Here is a 13,866-nt window from a genome sequence, read left to right on the forward strand (position 1 = left end):
TGGCGCTCTGGCCGGGGCTTCTGGCTCCTAATTCAGAGTTCTTACCACCATCCAGGGCCCTTGTTGTGGTTTCTGGTTTGATTCATGGAGGCTCCAGAAAGAAAGGGGCCTCAGGTGGGACAGGAGTGAAAGGCCAAGATTTAGAACACCTCCCTCTTTTTTTTTTTTTTTTTTTTTTACAAGGCGAGTTGGAACATATTACTATTTTTCCCTTCTTTGTTTCAGACTGGGCATTTCTGCCTCTCAAAAGCAGCTAACCCTCCATCAGGTGATGCAGAAATCTACCAATAAAGTAAGCCTGAAAGCCCTTTGCTTCCTGCAGAAAAATCTATATATGCCCTTCAGCCTTATAATTGCGTTGCAAAGGGGAAAAATAAAATTGTTTCCTAGCTGTGTGGAGCCATTCCACCCAACATGCCAATAAAAAGCAAGTGATGTTTTTGTCCATGGGATGTCCAGGTTCAAAGTCAGATCTATGAAGCTAAACAAGGGCTAGGTTATTACCAACAAACGATTACACTCCTGGTTGTACGGAACAGAGAGCTATTTGAACTCTTGAGACTAATTGGAAGGGTTCTGAAATGTCAGCGTTGACGTCCCCAGTCTAGCTTCCCTGAATCACAGTGGAAACTAACCCTGAATCTTAAAAATGTTGCCATCCAGAAAGCCTCATGTTTCTATCAGGAGTTGTGAATATTAATCCTGGGCAGGGAAGTCACTTAGCTATGGGTGCCCTGCTTTGCCATCAAATAGATAGGTAATAACCATCTGCACTATCTTTTTCTGAAATTGATTGCGAAGCTTGAGTAAATAATAATACTTTCTATTTGTAGAGCATCTTAACTTGTAAGAACCCCTTTACTCAACCTCAATTATTCCCTGTAATGTCTGTAAACAGGTGAATATCACCTGTCTCAAAACAACCCTGTGTAGTTGGAGGGAACAGTCCCATTTTAGAGATGAGAGTGCTGAGGCTCAGAGGGGTTCCGTGGCTCATCTAAGTCACACAGCTAGAGAACAACGAAGAAGGGACAAACCTAGATTGGCTGGTTCCACAACAAATTCTCTCTGCATGGAATCACAATGCTTCTATCTTGGTACACGCACAATGCTTTTAAAGGTTAAAAAGAGTGACACTGTAATAACTAATTGAAGTTAGCCCCATCCTGTCTGTCACAATCACTATTTAGCAGTCCATGCTCCTCTCCAGAGACATAAATCATCCTTGTATGACTACAGCTAGCTCTGGCAGCACCTGGCTGTGTCTGGTTCATTGATGGATGGATGAAACAGCTGGACCAGTCCTGCAGCATACCCTCTGCTCCCGAGGCCATTTACGTGGCCAGGTCCAAGAACATCGGACCAGCGCAATCTTTCATCATACTTGGTCTGTTGATTTTACTTGTAGACGAAATACAAGGCTGCCGTCCTGTTGTGATTTCCAGGTTCTTAGGAGAAAGCCCCTCTTCAATTCTCTTCCGTCCCTTCCCCTAAGGTTTTAAATCCCTTGAATGGGGATTTAAAAATAATAATTCTACAATGAGACACAGGTTTAAAGTGCAAGTGTATTAAAGAATCAATTCAGGGCAATGGGCTCATTCACTAATGAATAAGTAAAATACTAAGCAATTCTTTTGGGGAGCAAGAGGGGCCGAGACTAAACAGGAGGGTCTCAGGCAGCTGATGTGGGGAGAGGCCGCAGAGGTGGGAACAGGGCACAACAAGTGTACTAGGAACCCTCAAGACAGTACACTGACTGCATTATTTGGCAATGCCTATTGAATATTCCAGGCACTAGAGAAGTGGTTTGAGGATCTGTTAACAGGTTGGATTTTAAAAAATATTTTTAAGCAGCTTTATTGAGATAAAACTACATACCATAAAATCCATACACTGCAAGTGTATGATTCAATGATATTCAGTAAATTTATCAGGTAGTTTAACTATCACCAGAATCTAGTTTTAGAAACAAGTTCAATTTGAAGAAATAATATTTTGAAAAGGTAGTACTCCTTTCCCATCACAAGGAGTATTTCCTTTTGTCCTCTGGACTCAAGGATTTATTCTTATGATCATCTGCCTCAGTGAGGCCCCACTGTTAACACTGGATCAAGGCAGCCATGCTTTTAACAGATCTGCCTTCTTTTCCTGGCTTCTGCATGCTGGGATTTGGGGTGAACTCAGAGCCCAACCACCCAGTACTCAGACTCAAGCAGGGGCCCCCGGTCCACCATCACTTCCACAGCCTCCACACCCACTACTTGGCAAGTTACACAGAGCTCTTGGTCATACCTCCAGTTTCCAGAACCAGGAGAACAAGCATGTGATCAGCCCCGCCACCCCAGCTTCCTACACCCATCCCCTCCTGGGAAAGCCTGAAGGAAATTGGCCAACATCATGGCATTCCTGTCTGGTTGCCAAGTCCCCTTATTGTGTTTGCACTTCTTAGAGACTGTCAGCACAACTCCCCCACCTCCACCCCCTGCCCACCATGTGACAGGCTATGCTGTCCTTTATCTCAGGGGACCAAATCAATGACTTACCTCATTCCAGGTCTTTCTGTTTCACTGCAGTCAAGTGCAAGACAGAAAGGCGGCCCTAGTTTAAGGCAAAACGCTAGAACAAAGACACTGCTGTGGCTGCCATCTGTTAGCAGTAGACATGGGTAAAGAATGAGTATGAGCAAATATTTGGTTAAGTACAGAACCCACTTAAACACTGTAGATTGACTGTTTAGGTTCAAAGTAACAGTTGTGGAGTGGGATTCTGTTAAAGAGAGTCTGAACAAAAGGTACGTGTGCCTTTACACATGCTATTCTCTCTCTGGAGAATCCTCTTTCCTTCTCCTGTCTGTCCTTCCAGCTCACCGTTCTCCAAACACAAACAAATGACCATGACTTCTCCCCATGTCACCCCTTCCTGTGGAACTTAGGCTGATGCATCAAGTGTTTCTGTTTGGTGTCTGTCATACTTCTACCCTGTAAGGCTTACAGGAAGGGGACCATGTCTTATTCAACCCTGGTGTCTAACACTGTATCTGGTATATAAAAGACACTCAAAAGATGATCTGCACTCAATTGACTAAGAAAGGACCATGAAAACAAAGAGGGGCTCACATGCCAAGCAAGTATTTCCTTCTGCAGGCAGCTGTGCTAATTTGCCAGACTTTATATGACCAGGGAACAATGTATGATAATTTTGTGAATTGAGAAATTGTTTTGGACTCAAGAAGCACCAAATGTAAATGGCAATGCTGGATTGCAAGAGAAAGGGCTGCAGGCTTTGGGGAAGGAGCTTTCCCAAAGTACTTGTCCACTGGGAAGGCCAAGGGAGTGCAGCCTTCTAGTGGAAGAGAAGACATTTATAACACCCCAGCTGTGCTTTGGAAGAATAAGGCAACCAATCCTCCTCACAAATGTCTACAGTCAGAGCTATATCCACAACAAGCAATATAAAGGTGTGCTTTCCATTTGTGGCTTATGAAATTGCCTTCACGATTTTAATTTTGTCTCTCAGTCCACTGTTGCATCCCCAGTACCCAGAACACAGAAAGCACTTAGGAGATACTCGAGATGTGAATGAATATTTCATATTCTGGCTGGCTTCTTTCCCCACAAAATGTGTACATTTGGCTCCTTTGTGCTCTAAAAACACAAGTGTCCTGGAATGAATTTTCCATTGACCATCTCTCTCGTCTAGGAAGCAATCCATGGACACGTTAACAAATGGGAAATAAGCAGATCTATGCGTACCAAGGCCTGGGAGTTCCACCATTTAGAAAAGAAATGCAGAGAAGACTCAAAATCTCAGCCATCCTAAGGTGAGTATCCACCTTTTGAAAGAAGAAATGTCAGAGGACTCTGGGGGCTGGTGAGACATCCAGGAAGAAGCAGGACTGAAGGGGAGGGGAGGGAAGGGAACTAAGGCTTCTTTGGCACCTACTCCGAGTCAGGTATCTGGCCACATACTCCCATTTCTCATTTCAGTTCTGATAACAGAACCTACCAGATGGTTATGGCCATCGTGACTGTATCATTGAGAGAAGGATCAAAGAGACTACATATCCTACCCAAGGTCACCCGGCTAGAAAGTGGCCACGTCAGAAGTGGAACACAGATCTATCTAACTCTAAAGCTGACACTCTGTCCAGTCTACCATGTATCTGTCCCCTAGCATTCCTCTGGATTTGGAGTCCCACAGGGCAGGCACATGTCTTACTCATCTCTGGAGCCTGCTCTCCTTGGTTCGGACCAGGAGAAGCCCTAACAAGTGTTTCCTGAGCTGCATCCCAGATCACAAGCATTGACACTTCTTGACTGAGAAGTAATCTGACTATAGCCCAGCCACCCCGAGGGAGGACACAGCACTGGCCCTGGAGGAAGTGCTCAGGCAGCACTGATTTCACTGATGGAGCACGGGCTTCTCTGCAGAGATGTTTCCTTGCTATGACACAGACCCTTGTGACTCAGCCTTAGCAGCAATAATCCTGGGGGCTTCAGGAGTTCCTTCTGGACTTCTGAATGGCAGCATTCAAAGTCTCTTCCCTATGGCTACCCTGGTTGTCCAGCACAGACAACGCAGAGGTCCCCAGGTTTGTGCTGACTTCCTTCATTCAACGTTCGAGAATGGTTTTCAGTGGCAGGTTTGGTCTAGTGTGAAGGTCGCAAGGGGTCAGCATCAGGAAGCCCAGGTTCCAGCCTCTGCTTTACCACCGGTGCGGGGAGGGGTATAGCAAGGGAGGGCTGGTTCTGAGGCAAATCACTTTTCCTCCCTGGCCCTTAGTTCCTTGACTGTCCATTGAAAAGACTTGACAAATATTTCCTAAACATTGTAGAACTTTCTATGATGATGCAAATATTCTACTTTCTGTACTTCCCAATATGGTAGTCACTAGCTACCTGTATCTGTTAATCTATCTATGTATAACTTGAGGATATGGGGAGAGGGAAGGGTAAGCTGTGACAAAGCGAAAGAGAGGCATGGACATATATACAGTACCAAACGTAAGGTAGATAGATAGTGGGAAGCAGCCGCATAGCACAGGGAGATCAGCTCGGTGCTTTGTGACCGCTTGGAGGGGTGGGATAGGGAGGGTGGGAGGGAGGGAGACGCAAGAGGGAAGGGATGGGGGAACAGATGTATATGTATGACTGATTCACTTTGTTATAAAGCAGAAACTAATAAAAAAATTAAAAAAATAAAATAAAATAAAAAATAAAAATAAATATCTATGTATACACACACACACGCTAAGTACTTGAAATGTGGTTGGTGTGATTCAGGGACTGACGTTTTAATATTATATAATTTTAACTAATTGAGATTTAAATAGCCACACGTGGCTAGTGGCTCCCTATTGGACAGAGAAGCAAGAAGAAACCTTCAGCTCTGAGAAGCAGAGAAGGAAGCAGCTTAAGGTAGGATTAAGTGTTCCAGCTCACACACGATGTGGGTTCAAATCCCATCCTGCCACTTGCTAGCTATGGGGCCAAACCCAAGATATTTAACCTCTTTAAGCCTCGGTTTCTTTCTTCTCTTATAAAATGGAGACACTAATGGCTTCCATACACATGTGCTGTGAAAACTGAATGAGATAACGCTCTGAGTGTACTGTCTATCAACGAGGAGGGCTCTACACATGAAGGGGTGGGGGAGTTTCTTTCTCTTATTAATCCATTGTTTCATTCACCAAGACGTCACATGGAAAATTGAGTGGAAGGAGAGAAAGGTTTAAAATCCACTGGGTGGGTCCCTGAAGGAGGGGAGGGGAGGGATGAGCCAGGGAAGGAAAGGCAGTTTTGCCTACTTCACATTTTTCCCAGGGCTGTCCCTGTCTGTGTTGTTTGACTGACTGGGTCAAATGACACAAGATCTAGGTAGATATTCAGATTCCCTCAGACGTGTCTGTGTTGTGTAATCTTCCTGGTCTTGTAAACGAACAGATCTGACTAGCCAGGGATTTTACAGGAGGCATCTTCACTGAGATTTTTAGCTCATGAGAAACAAGGGAAGGGTCCTTGACATTCTATGACAAACGCACGAACAGTCTGAAACATCAGGATGACACTTTCTGTGCTATTTAGCTGGTATTTTCTAGCTAGAATAATTAACCAGAGACCGACCCATTAGTCTAAAGCAAAAGCAGGTAATAAGAAAGTCAGTTTCGGGCTTCCCTGGTGGCGCAGTGGTTGAGAGTCCACCGCCTGCCGATGCAGGGGACACGGGTTCGTGCCCCAGTCCAGGAGGATCCCACATGCAGCGGAGCGGCTGGGCCTGTGAGCCATGGCCGCTGAGCCTGCACATCCAGAGCCTGTGCTCTGCAACGGGAGAGGCCACAACGGTGAGAGGCCCGCGTACCACAAAGTCAGTCTCCTATTCCTTTTGCTACCAAAGTTGCCAACTGTGAGTAATTCGCATTACCTCCATCTTAATAAATAGCTTCCTATCCATCTGACCCTTGCAAACCTCCTTTAAATCATCTGGAGGATTTAAAAAAATCCCAGTGCCCAGGCTCTACCACATACGATTAAATCAGAAATGGCGAGGGTGGGACCCAGGCATCAGTACTTTTTAAAGTGTCCCAGATGATTCTAATGTGCAGCTACATTTGAGCACCAAGCGTTCAGAGGGAGTGATCTGGGCAGAAACTCAGGAGTTAAGTCCACGGGGAGCTCTGATCTATATCATACACTCCAGGCCTCATCAGATAACGCTGATGTTCTATTTAGCTCAAGTTGCTTACTGCAACGGGGATATTTCTCAACCAACATGCTCTTTAATAAAGTCAAATTTGGGCCATTTCCACATTGTTAGCGTTGACAGGGAAATTCCCCACTGGATGGGTGATGTGAGGGGTTGGTGCTTTAAAATCAAGCCTTGCAGAAGTATTAAGTCCGCTTCCGGAGCCCAAAAACCATCAACAGAAGAGTTACTTCAACCACTTTTGCCTGCTGCCACCTGGTGGGGCTACTCCCAACTTGATCACTGCTCTTCATTCTTGGGCTCCCGCCCCCTCCCCAAAGAGATGTAATTTCGGAAAATGTCATGCATTTTCAATCCAATTTACTGGTGCCTTGCACATTGATCAGACTTCCTTCTCCTTTTTCCTCCCATCTGGTTAATATAATTATTGCTTTCACATGGTGAAGCCATTTTATGTAATAGCTTTGTTTGTTACTATGGTTACAAGTTAGGCAGTACTTTGGAATATAAATCTATCATCTCCCGAAAGCAGCCTCCTATTTGTCAAGGTGCAGCCCTTACGCGCATGGAAAAGCAAGCTGAGCAGTGGCATTCATTTTCTGTCTTAAGGAAAGTGGCCTTTCTTGGCCAAATTGTATTTGAAAGTCCTCTGAGCCCAGTGTAGACACACTCCTTGGAAATCGCTGGGTGCTGTCCCACTTTCTCCCTCAGGGGATTTTCCTGCCTGAGTGAGGCACCCATAAGAAGAGCTAGCTGGCAGAATGTCGGAAAAGTTGGCGATGGGGCAGCTCTGGCTGCCAGGCCAGAGCCCTCCTGTTGCACAGCTGGAGGTGTTACTAGACTGTTTACTCTTGGCTGATTTATTTCTCAGCTAAGGGCTGAGAACATAATCTCTCGGGAGTTAAATTTCTCTGGGTATAATCCCTTCCTCTCACGCATCTGAGGCATCACCCCTTTTTTCCTGATGGAAATGGAGTTATACTCTCCCTTTAGAAAATGGCAGAAGTTCAGAGCTGGGTTCAACCTGCCACCCTCAAGTGACAAAGCGTGACCGTGTCTCTGCTTTGACAGTGCTTCACACTCAGCTGAATCAGACCCAGCCCTCTGAGGACAGACGTCACATGGCCTGTGAAGTGGGGCTTTCCTCCCAGCTTTGGTCAATGATAACAGCTAACCCTGGCGAGGGTTGAGGGGTTACCTCACCCTCCACGTGTGTAACCCATCTAATCCTCACAAGAACCCCAGGAGGTGTGTGTCCCCAGCACCTAGCCTCGCTCTCATTTTACAGAGGAGGAAATTGAGGCTCAGAGGGATTAAGCACTGTCCCCGAATCACACAAGTCAATGGCTAAGCCTGGACTCATCATCTTTGGACTCCAAGTTCTGCTTTCATTCTAGGGAGTGCTCACTGCCAACTCAACAGAGGCTCACTTTCCTGGTTCAAAGATCAGGGACCAGGAGAAAAGAAAGGGCAGGGACTATCAAGGCCTGCACTAAGGCCTTCATTAAACCCAATGGAACAAACTCCAACCATATTCTTCCCCCTTTAGGAGAAATTTATTGCTTCAGTAGCCCATCAGTGAATTTCCAATGGCTACTAATTAACTAGCCATGTCATTCAAATTTATTATCACAGAGCAGGAACATACTTATTTATACCACTCATATGGCAGGATAATCTGCAGTTATATAACTTCATGGTAATTATGATTGGAATTGCCAGGTAGAAACTAGGCACTTTGGAGGTGTGTGTTTACTACCAACTGCCTACCTTGGAATTACCCATTAATGACATGAGTAGTTGAGGCCTTGTAAGACAGGTCGTTAATTGTAAGGGCCTTTACGTTTGCATTCCCAATTGACAGAAAAAGCAGGAACCTCGGAGATACCAGGAATACCTTCTTCTTCTTCTTCTGGCAGGCCAGGATGCTGTCTTGCAGGTTTAGCCTGTTTGTGGGCATGTCTGGGGTGCTCTGGTGACAGGGAGGGGGCAGAAAGAGATGTCTGAGCTTTAGTGCAGGGTGCAAGCGCTGAGCTGTACCAGGCTCGTCTCCACATCTGCTGAGCCAGGGCATGGGAGGGAAATAACGACCTGTAAAGGAGCAAGTGAGGGAGCTCAGAGAACCTATGCTTGTGCTAAGGGGCACAGGAGTCCTGGGGCTGAATGACTGCCTGGTCGTCTGCTGTGTGGGACCAGGAGAATATATGTCGGAGAAAGGATTCCAGAAGGAGAGGAGATGGTGGATTCCACATACGAGGGATGCTATGAAAAGGCATGCAGCTCATATAACATATACTGGGCATGTGCCACCGCTCTCCTCTCCCGCAGAAAACAAAAATGATCCCAGGGCTGGTTTTCTTGGCAACAGTGTCCTTCTTGTTCCTTCCTCTGTTCCCTTGAGATGGCAGTTCTGAGGCTGCTCTTATTGTTTGTAAGATGGGGGCACGGGGAGGAGAAACCCACACAACATGACGGTTCTCAGACCTCTGGATGGTTCTCTGCTCGGCACATGTAAAATAAGACAAGCATGGGCTCTTAGAACTGCAAGGGGAGTTCATTTAACAGAGGAGAAATCTAGAGCCCAGAAGGGGTAAATGTGTGGGCCCAAGTCACACAGCAGATAAATGGCAGAGCCAGGCCTGGAATGTACATCTGTCACCTCCAAGTGATTTTCCATAATGCAACTCCACGGTGAGGGAGGAGTTGTTGATGTTGCCATATTGAGACTAGACTCACACAAATAACAGCCGGATGGGGAGTGCCTCTGCATCCATCCTAAAAGCTGTCTGGGATCATTTTTTTTCTTGCCTTTTGAAATAACCTTACACAAAGACTCCCGTATCAAATCCTTTCAGTGGCCAAGAGCAGACAGACATTTGTTTCTCCTCACCCGAAATGCCCCCCACCATGAGATAATGGGAATTCTGGAGCCCACAATGACTCCCATTTTACTCCTGGCTGCTAGGGGGTTGAGGGCCACATTTGGGGCTCATTTGCTCAAATTTTCCTCAGGGAGTTTTGATTATCATTTTCTTTTCCTCTCTTTTGCTCGATACTTGCTTCTACGTTAGGTAAATTGTTTTGATCTTTTTGTACCTGTGCTTTCATTATAAAATTTCCAGATGGAGGTGGGGCTATTAACCAATCATAAATATAAATAAACCAATAATACTCTTAAACCTTGGAGTTCAAGGTTTAAGGAACTAAATCTCACAGAATTTACAGCCAAGCTGGGAAGGATCTTGCCCACTCCAGCACTATCCACATACAACATGCAAGAGGAGGAAAGCTCAGTTTTTGTGAAAAGAAACAGTAGACAGAAGAGACTGGTTCCCTTTATCAACCAGAAACACCATCTGGCCCCACTAACCATTATATCTAGAACAGTCAGAAGCAGAATAAAAGGCTCCTGGAGATCTTGGACTTGTGCAATTTGAGGAGAGAACTACCTCGATCATCTTTCTAGTTAACCATTTTCTAATTTTTCTCTAAAACTGGCATCATCAACATCCTTACTCTTAAAGATAAGGAAGCAGAAGTTCGGAATTCATATTTTCAAGGTCAAATAATAAGTAGACATGGGGTTTGAACCCATCCCCATTTGTACCTGATGCTCACATTTTCTTCTACAGTATCCCTCACATCCTCAGACAATCACTGTCACCTGAAGTTGTCAAAGTAGGCCACCCATTTTAGGTCTCTCTCAGGCCTAAGGTCACCAAGCTTTCCCAGCACCCAAACTGGACTCTCAGGAAGAAAAGTTTGGGGGCTACAGGTGTGAAGGATGAGGATGACCCAGCTAAACAAGGGGAGAAGCCCATTCCCTGGGGTTCATAGTTAACCACGGGCTATTACAATAGCTATTTTTCATCCTTCAAAATGAAATCGTAATGACACCATTGTTAGAATATGGGCAAATCTTCAAGTATGCCGAATATCAAGATGGATTTTATTTAAATTTTTATCTTATGAAAAATTTTTTCTTTTGTTGATGGCTTAGACAAGAGTAGTCATACTTCTTTCTGTTACCTGATTTTTGGTATCCTAGAATGACAGGCTATTATGTTAAATCACAGATGCAGGGCACTTCGCAGCAGTGCTTCTCTTGCATTCAACTTATTTCAAGGAAGATTCATGAAACACTGAAGGCCTGAACTGGGACTTGGGGTTCATCAGTGCTGGACCAGAACATTTCAGGCTCAAATCTCAATCCTGTTTGCACCTCAGAGCCTTTCAGGACCCTATGTTAATCCCCAGTCTTATGGAACTAACTACATTAGGTAGTTAATTTTTTCATCTCTTTAGAGAGAAATGGGTGATAGAAAGAAAACTGGGGCTTCTGGTTCACATATGCTACCCTGTGCACCTGTCACTCCACCTTAGGAATAAGTACAACAGAAATCCATCTTCCTGTCCACTCAGGACATGTACCACAATGTTCACAATCCATTACTCATACTAACCCCAAAGCAGAAATACTTCCATCAGTAATGGAACAGATAAATTCTGACATATTTCTACCATGAAATAGACAGCAATGAAAGGGAAAGATCTGTTTGAGGCATCACCATGGATGAATTTTACACACATAATGTTAAGAAAAAGAAGCCACACATAAAAGAATATGATTCCACTTACATAAAGTTCAAAATATATGCGAAACTCATCCAGGGTGCTAGGGGTCAAGACAGTGGTTACCTCTGAGGAGGGACTGTGACTGGCAAGGTCATGAAGTGGCTTCAGGGACGCTGCTACTATTCCATTCTTTTCATGTTGGTCTAGGTTATTTGATGTGGTCACAGAAAAAGTCACTGAGATGTACAAATATGATTTGTGCACATTTCTCTATATGTGTTATACTTCAAATAAAAGTTAAAGGAAAAGATCAGGGTTCAATCCCCAGCTCTGCCATGTGCTGTGTGACATGTGGAATTCACTTTTCCTTTATGTTACAGCTTTTTCATCTGAGAAATCAGTGTAACGCAACCCACTTACAGAGATGTTGTGAGAATATAATAAGAGGTCGCATAAAAAGCAGCCAGCCCTGAACCTGAGAAATGGTAGCTGCTCAATAATATTCACTATTTAAATGTTTTGAATAGAAAATTATTGAATACACACAAAACTAAAGAGAATAGTATAACAGACCCTCATGGTCCCATCATCCAGCTTGAATACTTATCAACTTATGGCCAATCTTGTTCTACCTAAATCTGACTCCCCCAACCACTAAAAAATAAAAGTATATTTTAAAGATATATATTCTTATCTATATAAACATCACTTTGCATCTCTAAAAAATAACTTTTAAAACACATAATCATGATATTATCATTAAGTAGTGCTACAACTGCAGCAGCTAACCAAGTTTCCCTGATTGCCTCAAAAATGTCTTTATAACTGGTTCGCTCAAATCAACCCATACAAGGTATAGTGATGTATATATATATTGTTTCATTCTTCATTTCATTCGATCTCTTAACAAATCACAAGGGCAATGGGCAGAGAGTCTGTATCTGACATTTGCCCACCAATCACAGAAGGCTTTGTGGAGGAAAAAAAAAAGCATGCTGTCATGAAGCCTCCTAAAAACACCCCTCCTTTCTGTCTACAGCACTCTTCTGAATTCTTTAGAACAATGGATGGCTGCTGTCACTGTCAGAACTAGATCTAACACAATATAGGAAAGACCCTCTAGCACAAGACTGTGAGTACGAATGGGAGAGCAGCTCCTACTGTCACACAGTATACAGAAGAAACCCTGTACAGGACATTCCCTGGAAGACAGAGTAGTGTGGCATCTGGTCTCAACTATTCAGATAAAATAAATGTCTCGAGCTCCTCAAATAAACATACTGGGGCTTCCCTGGTGGCACAGTGGTTGGGTGTCCGCCTGCCGATGCAGGGGACACGTGTTCGTGCCCCGGTCCGGGAGGATCCCACATGCCACGGAGCGGTTGGGCCCATGAGCCATGGCCGCTGAGCCTGCGCGTCCGGGGCCTGTGCTCCGCAACGGGAGAGGCCACAACAGTGAGAGGCCTGCATACCGCAAAAAAAAAAAAAAAAAAAAACAAAAAAAAACATACTGCCCAAATTATGGAGAAAGCTGCATGCTGTATCTCTTCCCTCTGCTCTTTCATTTTCATCCTTGTTGGGTTCTCTCTCACCCTGGATGCCACCCTCTGAGGTCCAAGCAAAGGCAGGGTCAAAGATCCAACCAGGGTTTTATCCTCTGTTGATTCCTTAGAAAAACAGATTGTCTCCTGGACTGCACGCATCTGAAGGTCCTTCCTTTCAAGGAGGCATCTAACTGTATTTTATGAAATAACCAGCTCACGTTTCTCTCTCCTCCAACTAAATCATGAGTGCCCTGAGGAAAGGGCCCTCATTTTATTCATCTGTGGATTCCCTACCCCGGCACAGTGTCTGGCACATTGTAGGCCCCCAAACAAATGCGTGTGAGATAAATTAGTGAACAAAAGTGAGCAGAGCCCATGAGAAAAGCACCACACTGGGAGTTGGAGGCCTGAAGTCCAGCCTTATCTCTGCCTCTGACCCTTTGGGTGACCCAAGGCAAGCCATTAACTTCCACAGGCTTCCAGTAATTCCTAGGATCTCTTCCAACTCAAAAAGAGTCCCCAGTTCTAGAATGTATTTACCTTACTTACTACTATGCTGTGTTGATCCATTAATTTACATCTGAGGACTAACTGCTGGGCAAAACCCTGACGCCTTTCAGACAACCTACAGCAATGCAACTCTGTTTGCTGGTTGCCCTATAGCTTCTGCACCTACTGTGTTCCCAGTACAAATAACAGCGCTAACAACCCCACCCAGGACGGCCAGGAGAAACCCGCCCGCCTAAGTCACCCCATGGCACGCCATGCGCTGGACGTGCTTCAATTAAGTTGCTCTGGAGCGGGGTAAGCGGGGACTAAGAAGCCTCCTCTTTCCCCCTTAGTCCATGCCTGGTTCTGCTGTCAACAGAGCTGTGAGGATTGGCCATTAGCAAGAGAGGGCACAGGGCACTGCATTTCAGGTGGTGAGCACAGGTGGAGGTGAGCACAGGAAGGGTCAGCCGACTGAAATATCACCAAGTGGATGAAACCCACCTAGGCGCTAACTTTCCTTCCCTGCCATCTATCCCAGACCCTCTATGTCCTC

At 45.0% G+C, this 13,866-nt stretch overlaps 1 protein-coding gene across 3 annotated transcripts in view; it reads right to left on the minus strand.

The window, feature by feature from the left end:
- The window catches only part of RORA (RAR related orphan receptor A), a gene marked incomplete at its 5' end in the record, with an annotated part of 726,551 nt that overhangs the window by 412,788 nt on the left and 299,897 nt on the right, over positions 1-13,866 (minus strand). The window lies entirely within an intron of this gene.

This window comes from Hyperoodon ampullatus, assembly GCF_949752795.1.
Source record: "Hyperoodon ampullatus genome assembly, chromosome: 3".
NCBI lineage: Eukaryota > Metazoa > Chordata > Mammalia > Artiodactyla > Ziphiidae > Hyperoodon > Hyperoodon ampullatus.